Raw genomic sequence first — 15,817 nt, 5'->3', positions numbered from 1 at the left:
CTAATGCAGCCATAAAATATCATATTTAACAGTTTTCATGGAGGAAGACAAAAGTGCCCGGGGTCCACAAAATACACCCTTTACCCGCCTTCTGTCCATGTCCCCCCATTTCCTACTCTTCCTCCTGCCAACGAGGGCACTGCTGGCCTTAGTGCTCCCGGATGGAAGCTCCCTTTCTCTGCAGAAGGAGCCGGTGGTGGCTCCCCAAGCAGGACCAGGGCAACCCCACAGGAGCGCTGCTGACACACGTCGCGGTCCAGTTAGCTATTTCCTTTCCTCTTCCGGGGGGCCTGGGATCCGGGGAGACAGAGCTGCAGTTCATGTGAAAATCTCGTGGCAGAGTCCCGGATGATGCGTCCCCCACCTCCCAAGCTACATGAACCGTCATGAACGCCTCAATCCCTATTTCCAGGCTCTCCTGTTGGGGTAAATGTTCTTCCGACCCTCTGAGAAAACCCACAAGGCATCTGATGGAGCTGGGCAGTTCACTGACGCCTCTAAATTCCAACAGGAAGGAAGCAGCCCTGGTGCCCGCTCTGCCAGGTGAGACCTCTTTGCTCCTTGCCAGCGGGCATTGGATGCACGGTTTGCAGATCTCAGTTCAAGCCATATGCAATCCAAGGTGGTGACACAAGACAGATCGAGCATGCCTTCCTGAGCGTGGGGACTGGGGCTGCCGCTCAGGACATCCCTGTGCCCGTGTCTGCTGTCAGCTTGCGGCTGGAAGGTGGCACCACCCCCGGGGAGGCTTTGCCCTAGGCCCCCTACCTTGTCCAGTTTTCCCTGGACAGAATGATCCCTCCCTCCAAGCTTTGCCATCAGCACCCTCCACCCCTGTCAGGGTCAAAACTCATAGGCGGGGTAGGGGGGACACAAAAATCTATGAAGCACCCGCTGATGTTCTGAGTACTGTATCTAACTTGGTCCACAATGGCCTTCCGAGGTGAGTCCCATTATTAGCCCCATTAGGCAGATGAGGAAACTGAGGCATAGAGTGGTAAAGTCATTTTGCTCAAGGAATACAACAGGAACTGGGGCAGAGTTGGGACTCAGTGAGGCTGGTGTTGGACTAGACCTGGGGGCAGACAGACTGGGCTCAGCTTCTGGGCAAGAGGCCCCCAGACTCTGAAGAATGCCTGAGATTGGGCTAGGGGGAACAGAAGAATCTAGACTCTACCACCGTGTTAGAATCTGGACTCTACCACTGCCTACGCCAACCTGGAGAGGACGTTTCCTCTGCTCCTCATCCCATCAGCCCTACCTCTGGCACTGTCTCCTCACCTGCCCCCATCAGCACAATGGCCTCCTCACACTTCCTGGACTCTACCAACTGCCTTCTACCCCAGGACCTTTGCACTTGACACTTCCACTTCTGGGGCACATTCCTTGCAACTATTTACATGACTTCTTATTTTTCTGACTTAAATCCAAAGATCAAACCATGGTCTGACTCACCTCCTCTGAATGCAGCCTTCTTAGATTGCCCCACCTGCTGATGTACGCAAAGTGCTTCAAGTGACACCGATGCTCCGAATTGTCTAGGGCTGTGCCTGTTCTCACCACTCTGCTGGCTTCCTGAGACTCTGGCTGTCTCCCTGGAGGGTGAGCTCTGAGCCCTTGATTCAGTCATGATGGACCCCAGAGTTAGCCGGAGCTAACAGGTATTCACAAGAGGAACATACAGGTCTCCGTGCTGCCCGTCACCTCTCTGAGCCACCTTTCGCTTGAGTGTGCAAAGGAGGGGACAGCAGCACCCACGAAGGCCACTGGGCACACAGAGGAGGGGATGCCCCGAAGGCAACGCGAGGCTGCAGGCCTGGCATGAGGCCGTGGTCCCCAGGGCCTGGATCATCAGCCCGGCTGGGCTGAGGGTGTCCTGAGTCCGTGCCCATCGGTTGACTGGGTCAGCTAAAAGAGCTGGCCTGGCCATCTGGCTGAGCCAGGAGAGCGGCCTGGCCTTCGCCAGGCTCTAGGCCTTAGTCTCGTCCTAGCCCGGAGCCAGCTGAGGGGGCGCAGCCACAAACACCCCTGGTGACCCGCAGCCTGCACCACGTCACCCAACTCACCCATTCCGGAAACGGTCAGAACCAGCTATCGGGGAAACACTGCTTCACATCACCAGGACGGGTGCAGCACGTGCTGGCCCGGGGCGGAGGGACCGGAACGCTGCCCCTGGCTGGTGGGCTGGAAGTCGGGCGGTCACTTTGGAGAACAGTCCAGCAGCTCCTCTAAAGCAGTGAAGGGGAACCTTCTAGAACTTTCAGTGAGGACTTCCGGGAAGATGGCAGAGTGGAGAGCAGCAGGAAAGAGCCTCTCCGAGATTTGGTGTCCAGACACGGAACATAGAACGTTCAATGCCACAAACAGCCTGCTGTGGCCCGGGTGTCACAGCTCACGCCATGGCTCTAAAGGTTAAAACAGAGCTGGCACACGGCTCTGTCCACAGAGATGCGCGGTGGCGACATTCATGGTAAGCAGAAGTGCAAATACCCAGGCACCCTCTGATGGATGGACAACAAAATGAGCCGTGTCCACACGCTGGACAGTGTGTAACCATAAAAGGAGCAGAGTCCTGACACATGCCACAGCGTGGATGCACCTCGAAACAGCGTGAAAAAAGCCAGACGCTGAAGACCACATATTGTTTGATTCTATTTGCAAGACGGGTCCAGACAGGCCAATTCATAAAGACAGAACGTAGGTTACTGATTGCCCGGGGCGATGATGGGGACACTCTTAGCGGCGAGAAGTTCTCTTTCTGGGGTGGTGGAAGTGCTCCATAATCAAATATGGTGATTTTCACATAGCTCTGTATTTATTAAAAGCCATTAAATCACACACATTAAACGGCTAAGTGTACACCTCACAAAACCTCAATAAAGCCCGTCTATAAATTTATGTTTTACATAAAATATTATACAAAAATGTAAATAAAATATATTTATGGAGCATCCACCATGAGGTGGGGGAGCAACACAAACTCTGTTCTCTAAGGAGACTAGCAAGGAAGCGAGGAGGAGACAAACGGAAGTGGTGATAAGAAAATAAAGCAGGTTAGGAACAGAGTGAGAGGTGACGACAGAGCTGCTTTTGATGTCCTGGAGAGGCCTTGTGACCCACGAAGGTCCCTCCAAGGAGGGGACATGTGAAGAGAGACTGGAGTGCAGAGAGAGCCTCAGGAGAAGCAGCAAGTGCAAAGGTGCTGGGGCAGGAGCATAAACCGGGGCAGCTGAAATTGAAGGAGCCACAGGAGTGTGACAGGGGCTCTGGGAACTTGGGGCTGGATCACAGTGAGCCGGGCAGGACCTGGTGAGAACCGGGGCTTTGTTCTGAGGGAAGTGGGAGCTATGGGAGGGCTTGGAGTGGCGCAGGGATGTGCTCTGTCACAGGATCCCTGTGGCTGCAAGTGGAGAATGTGCAGAGGGTGGAGGTGGGCAGGATGGCAGCCTGGAGACCAAGGAGGAGGCTACTGAAATAGACCAGGCGAGAGACGAGGGGGGCTCAGCCCAGAGGGAGGCATGGCTCTGCCAGACTGAAACAATCTCATTGTCAGGCCCGGGATCTCACCCCACGTCCCACAGCCCCGAGGCACGCATACACCTTTATGGCTTTTATGGCCACTGAACTTAACCCAGATGTCAACTAGGATTACTCCCCTCCTGCAATCTACAGGATCCACCCCAATCCCAAATCCTTCCCTGAACCTGCAAACACGCCGATCCACAGCCGCAGGGTCCCGGTTGCCTCTGTCTCTGTGTCCAGGGTCCTGGCCCACCTGGGCCCTGTCTCAGCCTGCACCACCCGCTGCCAGGAGAAACTCAAGCCCACAAGTGATTCTGGCGGACCTAGCAAAGCCGTGCTTTCTCCATGCAGTGGGGACGGGGCCGCCAGGCGAGCTGTCAGACCCTCCCCGGGCCGCTGAGCTCATGTTTGCAGAAGCACCTGAATGGCGACAGGCACTGGCCTCCGGCTCTCCCTGTAGGGTGGCCACAGTGGCCTTGGTGGTCAGGGACATCTGGGAGCTCATTCCCTCTCTGGAGAGCACTGGCTCCACCCACCCGCACCACACACCTCAAGAGCTCTTGCGAAGCCATCTGTTTATCAGCCTAGAGGGCCTGGGAGAAGCTCTCTGCCAGCTGCTGGGAGATGCACCTTGGCTGCACCCATCACCCTCCAGGAGAGAACAGAACAGAGAGACCTAGAAACACGCTCGAGGTGACCAGACTCAGGTGGCAGGGGAAAGCCCAGGCCGCCTCTGACGAGAAGCCTGTTTCGCCGAGTGCCTGATGTGTTTTTAGTACTCTGCATGCCTCACTCCTTTAAAAATTGCTTTTTTATTTTAACCCGGCATGGTAGTGGACACCTGTAACCCCAGCACTTCAGAGGCTGAGGCAGAAGGCTCACCATGAGTTCAAGGCCAGCCTTGTGGGTTTAAGATCAGCCTGAGTTACAGAGTAAGATCCTGTCTCAAAAAGAAAAAAAAATGCATATTTTTCTAAGTTCCGCTATCTGTAATACATCCATATCATTGAAAAATCAAAAAACAGAAAAGGGCCCCCGGTTAACACAGGGACTCCCCTCCCACCTCCGCCTCTACCGCCCTGACCAAGGGATGACCACAGTTCTCAGCGTTTTGTAGATGTCCCCTTCAGGGATGGGCTTGAATGGTGGACAGCTAGAGGCCTGCCTAACATCCACCCTCTGCCTTTGGACAGAACCTCAATTTTGTGCAGGTGACAAAGTGGTCAGATTAAAAGATTCACGTTCCCAGACTCTCGTGCAGCTAAGCGTAACCATGGGACTTGGTTCTGTCCAATAAGGTGTGTGTGGCAGTCCTGAGGAGGGCATTCCTTTCTCGCTCCCAAAGAGAAGACATCTGTCATTTGTACTTTCTCTTTTATCCTTTGTCCTCTTTTTTACTCCTTCCTTCATGGACTGCGGACTTGATGCCTGGAGGCGAAGCAGTCATCTTAAGGCCACGAGGATCAAAGTCACAAACGCAGAATGGGAGAGCTGGAGGAAGGCTGCTGCCTGAATTCCTGAGCAGCTGCGTCAGCGCCGGACGGACGGCCCAGCTCTGAACTGGGGACTGTTTCCTGGGTTCCCTGATCCCTGCAGCTGCGTGCCTCCTCAACAGATGCACCGCGACTTCCTACACGTTTCTATTTATCCGCACTCTTTCTTTCCCACGGAAATGATGGCGTATCCCACACCCACCCCTCAGGATCTTACGTGTTCACTTAATGATGTATCTTGGAGGCTGCTGCAAGTCAGCTCACACAGAGCTCCTGAAAACTCCACAGTGTGTCGGAGACCTTCTGTTGCCCCACAAAGGGCTCCCTGTGTCCCCCCCAGCCATGTGTGAGCAAACCCGCAGCTTCTCTCTGATCCTGCAAGTACGAACCACAAGCATGTCTGCTTTGCTGATGTGCTGGGCCCTGGATGCGGCCTGCCTGAGGTCTGGGCTGGTGGAACAGGGTACAAACCAGGCCGGCCTGCAGGTTGCTACACGGAGGGTTGCTCGCCAGCGCCCTCAGCAAGCCGCAGAGTGAGCACAACCCGCTGTGGGGCTGAGCCTGAGAAAGGTCCAGCATGCTGCCCGGCTGCTTCCCTGTTCAGATCTGCATGAGTTGCTATGTGAGCAAGTCCTGCCCCTGCCCCATCCCTGGGCCTCAGTTTCTCCATCTGTTAAACAAAGCGCTTGGAGCTCCTGGTCTCTAAGATCCTTCAGTGCTCAACTTCTTAGAAATCTCCACCTCCGAGGGTCTCCTGGAAGCTGCTTTTCAGACCCCAGGATGGAAACCATCTTCCGAGGGACTCTGCCTCCATTTCTGATCTAGCCGTGGCCACCGCGTCTGCGGGTTCTATTTTTGTCTGTGGACCGAGGTCACATTCCCCAGGGAAGGCAGGGGCAGGGACTGGCCGTGGTTCGGAGCCCAGCCCCCAGCTCCCAACACCCAGCTCCTCCAGGCAAAGACTCCAAGAACAGTTTCCTGTACTGAGTGCTTTCCCTGGCTCCTCGCAGTCATCGGCAAGAAAGGACGATTGCTCTCCCCATTTCACAGAATCGGAAATACAAGCACAGAGATGTTAAACAATCGCCACGTAGCCACCCAGAAAGCCTAGGGCGGGGTTGGCACTGTGTCCCACACAGCGCTGTCGAAAGCCTGGGCCAGGGCTCAGCTGGTTGACTTCCTGTGCACTGCACGATGGGCACCAGCATCCCTGGCACCCCCGCTAGACGCTGTTGGGAGGGGACAACTAAAAATGTCTCCAAGGTTGCCGGTGTCCTGGGGGAAGGGTCAAACCACGCCTCACGGAGAGTCACTATCCCCACACAGCTAACACCTCCTGCCCATGGCTCAGGCTCCTAGAGACTGACCACTGTCTACAACCCAGGCAGAGGGCCGTGCCTGGGCAGGTGACAGAAATATCACAGGGTCGCCTTCTCCAAGGATGGCAACAGGGCAATTCAGTGAGGAGCACCAGCCAACAGCAAAGGAGGGCATTGGGTAGGAGAGTAGGTTTGGAGTTTGGCTGTGTGACCTCGGACAAGTGCCTTAACCTCTATGAGATGAGTCTTCTCAGCCAAAATGAGAGATGATCCTTGCAGGATTGAGATGCGAGGCGTAAGTAAGGTATCATACCCTGTCATACAAAACAATGGATGAGACAAAATACCTATTTGCACAGAGTGGGTAGATTGTGAATATGATATACAAACACATGAAGATTCTGTAAAGAGGTGAAGAGGAAAAAAAAAAAAAGCCTGGAGAGTGGGAATGGCATCTACCATCCCCGTGTCTCCCTCCGGCGTCGTCTGAATCAGCCCCACTGTGCACGTCCGTTCATCCTCAGCTCCAGGTTTCCAAAGCCTTGATCAAAAAGGAGAGGACGGCAAAGACTGTGCCCGGCCCAGTGAGAGTGGTGGCTTTATTACTATCACAGGTTTATTGAGCAGCTACTGCATGCCAGGGTGATGGAGAAAGATACGAGGGACACACGGACGATGGAGAGGTGGCCTGTTAGATATCCAGAGGCTACCAGAGGAGAGGCCTGCGGGTTTCTGACTGGCCTGGGGCCAGGAGCCCAGCTCCAGCCTTTCTCCCTCATCGGACTTCCGTCCTGAGCTGGTCACAAGCTGGAGCCTCTCTGTGGAAGCCACAGGACAAGTGAAATGACCAACATTTACACTTCCTCACTCCTTTAGTCCTTCCTATTTTTATCTCCACCCCACAGATGAGAAAATCGAGGCACAGAGAAGATGAATAATTTGCCCAAGGTCAAAGAGCAAGCAGGTAGCAGAACCAGCATTCAAACCGAGCGTTCTGCACACGGCCCACACCGTGCCCACCTCTTGTTATGACTTCCTCCTCCTCCTCTTCCTCTTGCTCACCAGGGACAGTGCCCTGTGCCCACCCCGTCGCCCTCTGACCTCCAGAAGAACACGGCCACTTTCACTCGTTCTGGAGGCACCCAGGTGCTCCGGGTTTGTCCACAGTGCTCGGGGCAGAGGGGACAGGGCGAGCAGGAGCCGGCGGGGTTCACACTGCCCGTCAGCGCACTCCACCTCCAGCCTCTGAGGGAGCCACACCAAGCGTTAACCCAGTCCAGATGCACTTGACCCTGGCCACAGACTGCCAGAGCTGGCCCTGGGCTAAGCCCTAACCTTAGACACACACTGATGCCTGATGACGGCTGCGATCCAAGTTGCAGTGTCCGGTCACTGAGCCATGATCCTTATCAAGAACCGGCCCTAAAGCTGGATGCACTCCAGCCCCAACCCTGGCTCTGGCTGGCTCCTGACTCTAAGTTTAGACTGATCCCTGATCCTGGACATGCACTGAGTCCAGTCCTGCATCACTGACTGATCCCCAGTCCTGGGCACAGAATCAACTCTAACCTGGGTCTCAGACTGAGCCTTGACTTTGGTCACACACTGAGTCCTGGCCCTGAGCATGCCCTGAGCTTTCTCCTGGCCTCAGATGCTGTTCGGCCATCTCTGAGTGCTGCTGTCCACTGTAGGACGCAGGGAGTTCCCAGAAGCCCCTTCCCGCCTCACCCCAGAGCCTGGATCAGTCAGTCTGCTGGCCTGTGCAGAGCATGCCAGTCTGCCACCCCCCGGGGCCAAAGGATAGGCTGGGAACCCTAAGAAAGCCATGGAGCGTGCAGCTTGGGCAGAGCCAAATTCTTGGGAGACCCCTTTCCATCCAGAAGCTCCTAAACGCCTCCTGTATCTCTCTGCCCATCTTTCCTCCCCTGCTGGCTGCATACATTTCTCCTGGAATAAGAATCATCTGCAGAGTTCCGTCTCTAAGGCAGGGAGGTCAGAGGAGGCACCAGCACTGGAGAGAATCCTACCACCAGGAGGAAACGCCCCCGGCAGGCGGGGACTGTGCCGTCCTCCCTGCCTCCAGCAAGCTACTCACTGTCCCTCAGCTGGCCCCCAGACGGACAGCTGCGGAGGCTGCCGGCGCTGACAGAGGGGCCTGTCCTCTGGCAGCAGCTGCTGCCCCCACACCCACCCCTGACCTGGGAATTCATCCCAGTGTCCTGTAGAAATTTTGAAACGGTTCCCACGGTGCTTCTAAGGATGGATGGCTGAGCAGGGCCTACCACAGGGTCCCGTGGGCTCCCTGAGGGCTGACATTTCCCCTTAGGGCACCAGGAGACAGGCGTGGGGGGTGGGACAGGGAACACACAGCTTCCCGCCAACCCTCACACGAAGGCCAAATGTGAGAGACCACGGAGAGCTGCAGGCCAGAGTCCCTCTCAGCGCCCACCCTGCCCTGAAGAGAAGGGCGAGCTGCTCAGGGCCGGGGACTGGGGGAGGCTGTGTGGGTCCTTCAGATGCACATCACCCAGCCCCTTCCAGCCCCCTGACAGCCTGCGGCCTAGTTCAGGGAGTCGAGGGCCTAACATCCACTGATATGTCAGTCAGTCAGAGAAGAAAGTGGAAACCACCCGGCCAGCCGCAGACATCTTGTCATTCAGACACAGAGACAGGCAGATGGTCAGCAGGTCACTCAGCATTTGATCAGGCACACAGTGAAGCAACCAGGTGGACAGGCAGATGGTTGGTCAGGTACCTCAAGGAGATACAACAGATGCTCACAGAGACAAACAGGTGGCCAGTCTTCTGTCGGTCAGCTACAGACCGTGAGTCAGGTGGAGAGTAACAAATAGGCTTCGCCACTCAGCTAATGAGAGCCAGCCAAATACTCCCAAAGACAAGAAGATCCAACAGACTGTCCACCAGACAGACAGACAGACAGACAGACAGACAGGCAGACCATCATTCATCCGTTTAATCAGACACAGAGAAACAGTCAGGCAGACACCGAGAAAGGCATTTGAACAGGACATGGGCAGAGTTCCTGCCTAGTTAGCTATCAGGACAGACTGACGGTTGGTCCTCCGGTGCCATCTGTCAGTTATGCATCCAGACAGGCGGCGCTCAGTTAGACGTGGGGACAGACACCTACTCAGTTAGCCAGATGCTCAGCCTGTGGTGCACAAGTCACATGGCCAGAGTCGGTCAGGCTCCATCCGGCCGCCGGCCCAGGCAGGACAGAGTTAGAACTGGGGGCTGTGAGGGATGTTAGGAAACCACACAGATGGGCTTGAGCTCACAGAATACCTGGCGTTCTCAGCACCACGCCAGAGGCTCTGACTCAGTCCCTAAGCGGTCAGGGCAAGCTGGCTGGGCGGAGAGGAGCAGCCGCCAGGGCGGCCTGAGAAAGCAGCCAGGTGGTCAGCTGCGCAGGCCTCGGCAGGAGCAGAGTTTCTTCTTACCCTCTCTGGGACTTTGCTTAACGGGGTGTCCCCGCAGGTGACCAGCCTCTCTAGCTTCACCAGCCACCCCCACCCAGGAGTCACCCCCTTCTCCTGCAGGGGCCACCCTCCCTCTGCAGGCCGCACGGCCAGAGGGGAGGCCGTGGGGCACGTGTGTGCCTGCACACGTGTGTGCCCGCCTGTCTTGGGGGCGGTGCCACTCACTTGGGCCCCTCCTTCCTCCCAGCTGTGCAGAGATCCCCGTTCCTCCCTCTGCTGCAGTGGGGGTTGGGAGGCCCGCCCAGGCCTATTTCCCATTTTGGGAATTAGGCTAAGAACTATGCAGGAGACAGAAATAATTCCTTTTTCGAGCCTGGCCAGGCCTGCAGCAGCCTGAACACTGGCACAGAACCAGTGCTGGGAAGGGCCTGAGAGGGGGCAGCTGGGACGGGGCTGAGTCCTGGGCCCAGAGAGACAAAGGCCTGGCTTGTGCAACAAAGCCTCCTCATCCAGTTCCAGGAACCTGAAAGATACAAGGCTCCCAGTGTGGAGCTGCCAGGCCAGAAAACAGCTCAAGGTAAAGGAGAAGGTGCAGGTTCCAAAAGATAGAACAAGGGAAAAAATTCAGAGGCTTTGCCAGCAGAGACGACCTTAAAAACAGACCGTTTCTGCTGGCCTGGCTGCCCCAGCCAGCCCTGCTTCTGATGACCCTGTCCTGTCCGCTTTGAGGACACCTTAGGAGCTGGGGATGACGCGGAGGTTCAGAGACGGTAAACAACTTGTCTGGCTCCAATAACCAGTCGCCCACCAGGTCAGGAACTGTCTTGGGTTTCCCGAATTGCATGGATTCCAACAGATTCCAGCTCACATGCAGCTTTCTTGATGTGTTTTGTGTCATTTATTTCACCAAAGACAATAGCATTTTGTGCTATTGTCTTCTGGTGTTTTCCCCTTAAATGGATCTTTTTAAATTTAAATGTTTATTTTATAAGGAACCTGCCAATAGGAAAGCCAGGGTCTGATACTCTTAAGCTGAAGGAGGGTGACCAGCCATTCCGCCCGTTGGCAGGGACTCAGGTGTTCTTGACTGTGGAACTTCTAGGACCCACTGCCCACGCCATGGGCAGTCCACAGACCAGGAAAGCAGTAGTCAGAGCCGGGAATCGCTAGCATGCAGCATGTCCTGATGAGAATGCAGTCTTACACTCCCAATGTGCTGCTTCCCAGCCTGTGACTCTCTCAGCCTCACATTTGCATCTGTAAAATGGGAGCAACAGGGAACCTGCTTCCCAGGGTGGCCACAGGATGAGACGATGCGAAGGCCACACGGAACCTGCATGGGGCAGCGTGCAGTGCGTTTCAATCCTCTCCTTTCCTTCCCTCTCAAAGCACCACCCTCGTCTCATTGGGGCTACACAGCAACCCAGCCAAATGCAGGCCTCAGACCCTACTTTCTGGGTGACACCACCTGGAGTAAGCCTTGGTCTCTGAGCTTCAGTGTCCCCTGGGATAAAATGACAGTTCTAAAGAGGAGAGATGTCTGAGAGCAGCAGTGCAAGCGCTGGTGATCTCAGACATCGGGCTGCGTCCTCCCAACCTCCCCTGCTCTCCCGGGCTCCACAGAGTTCTGAGGAAGCCGACCTCACGCCTGCCCTGGGAGCAAAGGGTCAGCCTCTGGCTCGCCCAGCTGCAGAGCTGCTCAGAGCGGACCCGTGACTAAGCCAGGCCACTCTGAGCGTCTGGCTGGGGTGTGCCTGAAGGGCCCCTTCTGGTAACAGCCTCTGAGAGCCTCCTTCCTCCTGCAAGGCGTGATGCGTGAGTGTGAGGCCCAGACGTGCTGCAGCCTTCGGGGTTGTAGCAATGGAGGGCGAAGCAGAGTAAACCACGGAGGCTGTGGAGACCTCATCCTCACCCTGACCCCAGCCCCGGCCCAGACTCTGCCCGGACTTTTCAATTACGCCCTCCAACAAGTGTGGCAGTTTGACTGGGCTCTCTGCTTTGTGCCCCCCATTACATCCCAACAGCCCGACCTCCGTCTCCAAAGACTCCCCCAGTTTTAATCCTCATCACGATCACCGTAGTGGTTTTCTTCCCATTCAGAGAGGAGAAAACGGAGGTTCAGAGAAGTGAGATGACTTATCCAAAATCAGAAAGTGTCAGCAGAAGAATTTCAACCTGGAAGTGTCTTACATTCTTTCCATCATGCTATTTAGGTGCCGGGGATAGAGCTCGGTGGCACAGCACCTGCCTGGCAAGTGCAAGGCCGTGAGTTCGATTCCCGTTACCCAAACAAACAAACACATATCATGATATCTGGCATCTATCTCTGGCAAGTGAGAGAGAGAAAACCAGTAATGAAAGTGGACGACCACTGTCAAAATGACCATGCCTAGCAGATGCTTGGAAAACATTCAGCTCAGCACTCCATTTCGTGGGTGGGAAAACTGAGGACAAGAGGAGAAAGGGACCCTGGGAGCCCAGCCTGCCTCAGCTAAAGGAGATGGTTCTCAGAAGGTGGAGTCACCTGCTGCTCTGTGCTGCCTGAGGGTCCCCTTCTGGAAACAAACCTCACGTCCTTTTGGGAAGCCCTGCCTTCTCCAGGCTCAAGCAGGCACAGCTGAGGACAGCCCCAGGTCCGACCAATCCGAATTGTGCAGTCCCCCGGCAATAATGATTGGCTCAGTTTGGTCACGTGACCCAGTTCAAGTCAGTCAGAGTGAATCCTGGGAGGGATGCTCCAACCTTAACCAACCTCTGTGTTTTTGATCAAAATACATAGTAAATGTTTAAATGCAAAAAAATGTATCACAAGAGGGCTGGAGAGGGCTTATGGGTGTTTGTGAGTCCTGAGTTTGACTCCCAAAAAAACAAAAAGCTGAAAAATGTATCACAAGAGCTGGGGGTTTAGCTCAGCAGCACAGCACCTGCCTGGCAAGTATGAGGTTCTCAGTTCGATTCCCGGTACCAAAAAAAAAAAACAAAAAAATCACGGTAAAAGACACATTGACATGAAGCCCCCTCAGAATACTGGCCCTTGCTTCAAACACATTGACTCCATCTGTTTTGCCTCTTCCTGCAGCAATTGCGGACGTCTTCTTTGATAAGTGTCTTTGGTTGCACTTTCATGGCTACCTTGATGTCCTGAATGGGTTCAAAATATTGACAACAGTTTCTGTCAAATAAAAACATGCTGTGTCCTTGTGCATCTCATTCACAGGATCTGACACCAGGAAAACTGTGGCTCTTCCCCAAAGTCAAAATGACCATGACAAATGAACATTTTGAATCACGTCAAGCTTCTAAGGCAGTCACAATAGAGCCACAACGGACGTTTTCCAAAGAGGCCATTCTGAACTGCTTCAGAAAGTAGCAACAACCAAGGGGTGAGTGTGTTCTAAGCGGGGGGGCACCTCCTGAGGAGGACTAGCGGCTGCACCTTCTGCTGTGGTATTTGTTGTTACTTAGACGCACACTGTAGCTTTTGATGGCCCCTCTAATCCGCATGGAGATTCAGAGGGCTCCGGGGCTCCAGGTGCAGAGCCCTCGCCAGCCACTGTAGCCAGCTAGGATTCAGCTTTAAACTTGTCATCAAGGTGGCCAATCATCCCAGCCTGGGCTTTCAGGATCACCTTGACTTTAAAGGGAAGTTCCACAGCCAACAGCCACCTGAGTCCCTGCAAACAGGGGCGGAATGGCTGGTCACCCTCCTTCAGTTTAAGAGTATCAGACCCTGGCTTTCCTATTGGCAGGTTCCTTATAAAATAAACATTTAAATTTAGAAAGACCCATTTAAGGGGAAAACACCAGAAGACAATAGCACCGACCTTTGGTGAAATAAATGGCACAAAACACATCAGGAAAGCTGCATGTGAGCTGGAATCTGTTGGAATCTATGCAATTCGGGAACCCAAGACAGAGTTCCTGACCTGGTGGGTGACTGGTTATCCGAGCCAGAAGGACAAGTTGTTTACCGTCTCTGAACCTCCACATTGTCCCCGGCTCATAAGGCAACCATCCTTAAAGGGGACAGAGTCGTCAGAAGCAAGGCTGGTGGGGACAGGCAGACTCGGTTCATGCCCTTAAGGAGAGCTACTTCTCTTTAAAGCCTGAGCTCCTCCCAGGGCAAAACCTGGATCCAACAGCCGCAATGATTTAGAGTTCCGTGGGGAGGCCTGTCATTCCCTACTTTGCAACTGCTGCGCCTGGCTGATGGGGCCAGTCTGCAAATTAGCCACCATTCAGCTGAGACACCCTTTAGAGATGCTAATTGCCTGGTGCCCAGGCATCTCCACCCCTCCCTGGCACAGGCAGCTGGCTGTCGATGCCCTGCCATTATTTTCTGATAACAGTGCTTGATCGGTCTACGCAAATCAGGGATCCTGCGTGCGTGCTGTTAACATCTAATTGCCAGCCAGCAAGGTGCGTGCAGTGCGGGTCATTAGCGTGCTCTGGTAAAGCCCATTGGTATGAACATACATGTATCCAGTGTCTGTGGATGTGTGTACACCCTTACGTCTGTTGCCTCGGCTCCCAGGTGTGGGATCAAATCCGTGTACACACGTGCATGTGCTTTCTGAACCATTCATAAGCCTACTTGGAGCAGCCCCAGACACGTGCACATGCTGGAGTACACGGGGTACACAGGGTGCTGCGGGGTTCCTCTGAGGACTGAACGACAGGCGTCTGGAATGCACCCAGAGCGGCACCTCACACAAGGCTCCTCAGCCCTCAAGACTGAGCTCTCGTGTTGATTATTTTCCCGATGCCTTTTTATTTATGGAGGAACGATTTACACACAGTGAAATGCATGAGTTCTAACTGCATTAAGTGCAATGTCTTTTAATAAAAGGACACATTTGCATAACCACCATCCCAGCGAAGGTTCAAAGCACGTCCATCACCCCGAATCTCCCCTCACTCTCCCACCAGGCAATGTCCCAAGGGCGCACTGTTCTGATTTCCGTCCCTACAGCAGAATCTGGCTTCTCCTGGAACCTCACATGTGTGCAGTTGCACAGCATGTCCTTGACCAGGACTAGGATGCATCTCAGATGTGAGCACAGCGTGGCGGCCACACCTGGGTGGAAGGGCACAGTGCTCTGTCAGACACCATGGGGGGCGGGGGGGGGGTGCTTTTCTGAGCTGGAACTTTCTCAGTTTGGCCTATCCCTGGGCCACAAGGCTAAGGGAGGTTGGGGAGCCCCTGACCCTGGGTTCAGGCCACTTAGAGGTTCCTTCCACCCTTTTTCAGCTCTCCTTGCTGGATGACCTCAGGCAAGTGCTTAAAATCTCCACTCTGATGGGGTGTGCTGGCACATTCCTGTAAGCCCAACACTTGGGAGGCTGAGGCAAGAGGATCACTGTGAGTTCGAGACCAGCCTGGGCTACAAAGTGAATTCAAGGCCAGCCTGAACTGCAGCAAGATCCTGTTTCAAAAAGACCAAAAAATAAAAAATAAAACAAAGCTCTCCGCTCTCTCTGTAAAGCCTGATACATTACATGCCTTCCCATAAGCCCCCTGCACCACGCACTTACTATGAGGTGGGTGCCGCGCTAAGGGCTGTACCTCGATCACCCAATCCTCCCAGCAATCCTGCAGTCCAGGCACACTTACTGCCCTGGTTCTGGGAGAGGTCTCTGCAATGCACAGAGACATCTAGCTGTGTATCCAAGGTCATGAAGGAAGCGGCAGAGCCAGGATTTGAACCCTGTGCGGCTTAAAGGTAAAATGCTTAATCTACTAAGTGTTAGAAGGGGCCGCTTCCAAGGGCATTTACACCCAAAGCCTCAGGATAACCCCATCTCACAGATGAAGAGGCTAAAGTCAGCAACCACCTCACTCCAATTAGAACTATGATTAGCAAGAGAAAAAACAATCAGTGCAGGCGAGGGTGTGGGGAAAGGGGATCCTTACACACAGCTGGAGGAATGTAAACTAGCACAGTGTTTAAAGAAAAGAGTGGAGCATCCTCAAAAAATGAGAAATAGGTAAACCATATCTAGCAATTCCACTGCTGGGTGTATGTCCACGGGAAATGAAATT

At 54.3% G+C, this 15,817-nt stretch overlaps 1 protein-coding gene and 1 long non-coding RNA gene across 3 annotated transcripts in view; one reads left to right on the top strand and one right to left on the bottom strand.

Moving 5' to 3' along the window:
• Positions 1 to 15,817, bottom strand: part of Kcnb1 (potassium voltage-gated channel subfamily B member 1) — a 94,640-nt gene that overhangs the window by 55,270 nt on the left and 23,553 nt on the right. The gene's annotated exons all lie outside the window — the stretch shown is intronic.
• Positions 10,083 to 15,238, top strand: LOC106027215 (uncharacterized). Its single transcript, XR_001200787.2, has 4 exons — positions 10,083 to 10,351; positions 12,992 to 13,157; positions 14,704 to 14,827; positions 15,026 to 15,238. It is a non-coding gene; the product is annotated as an uncharacterized LOC106027215 (long non-coding RNA).

The sequence above is a fragment of the Cavia porcellus genome, unplaced genomic scaffold (assembly GCF_034190915.1).
Source record: "Cavia porcellus strain 051 isolate PalLab524CR breed Dunkin Hartley unplaced genomic scaffold, mCavPor4.1 scaffold_5, whole genome shotgun sequence".
NCBI classification, from domain to species: domain Eukaryota; kingdom Metazoa; phylum Chordata; class Mammalia; order Rodentia; family Caviidae; genus Cavia; species Cavia porcellus.
This window is presented reverse-complemented; position numbering and strand designations above follow the sequence as displayed.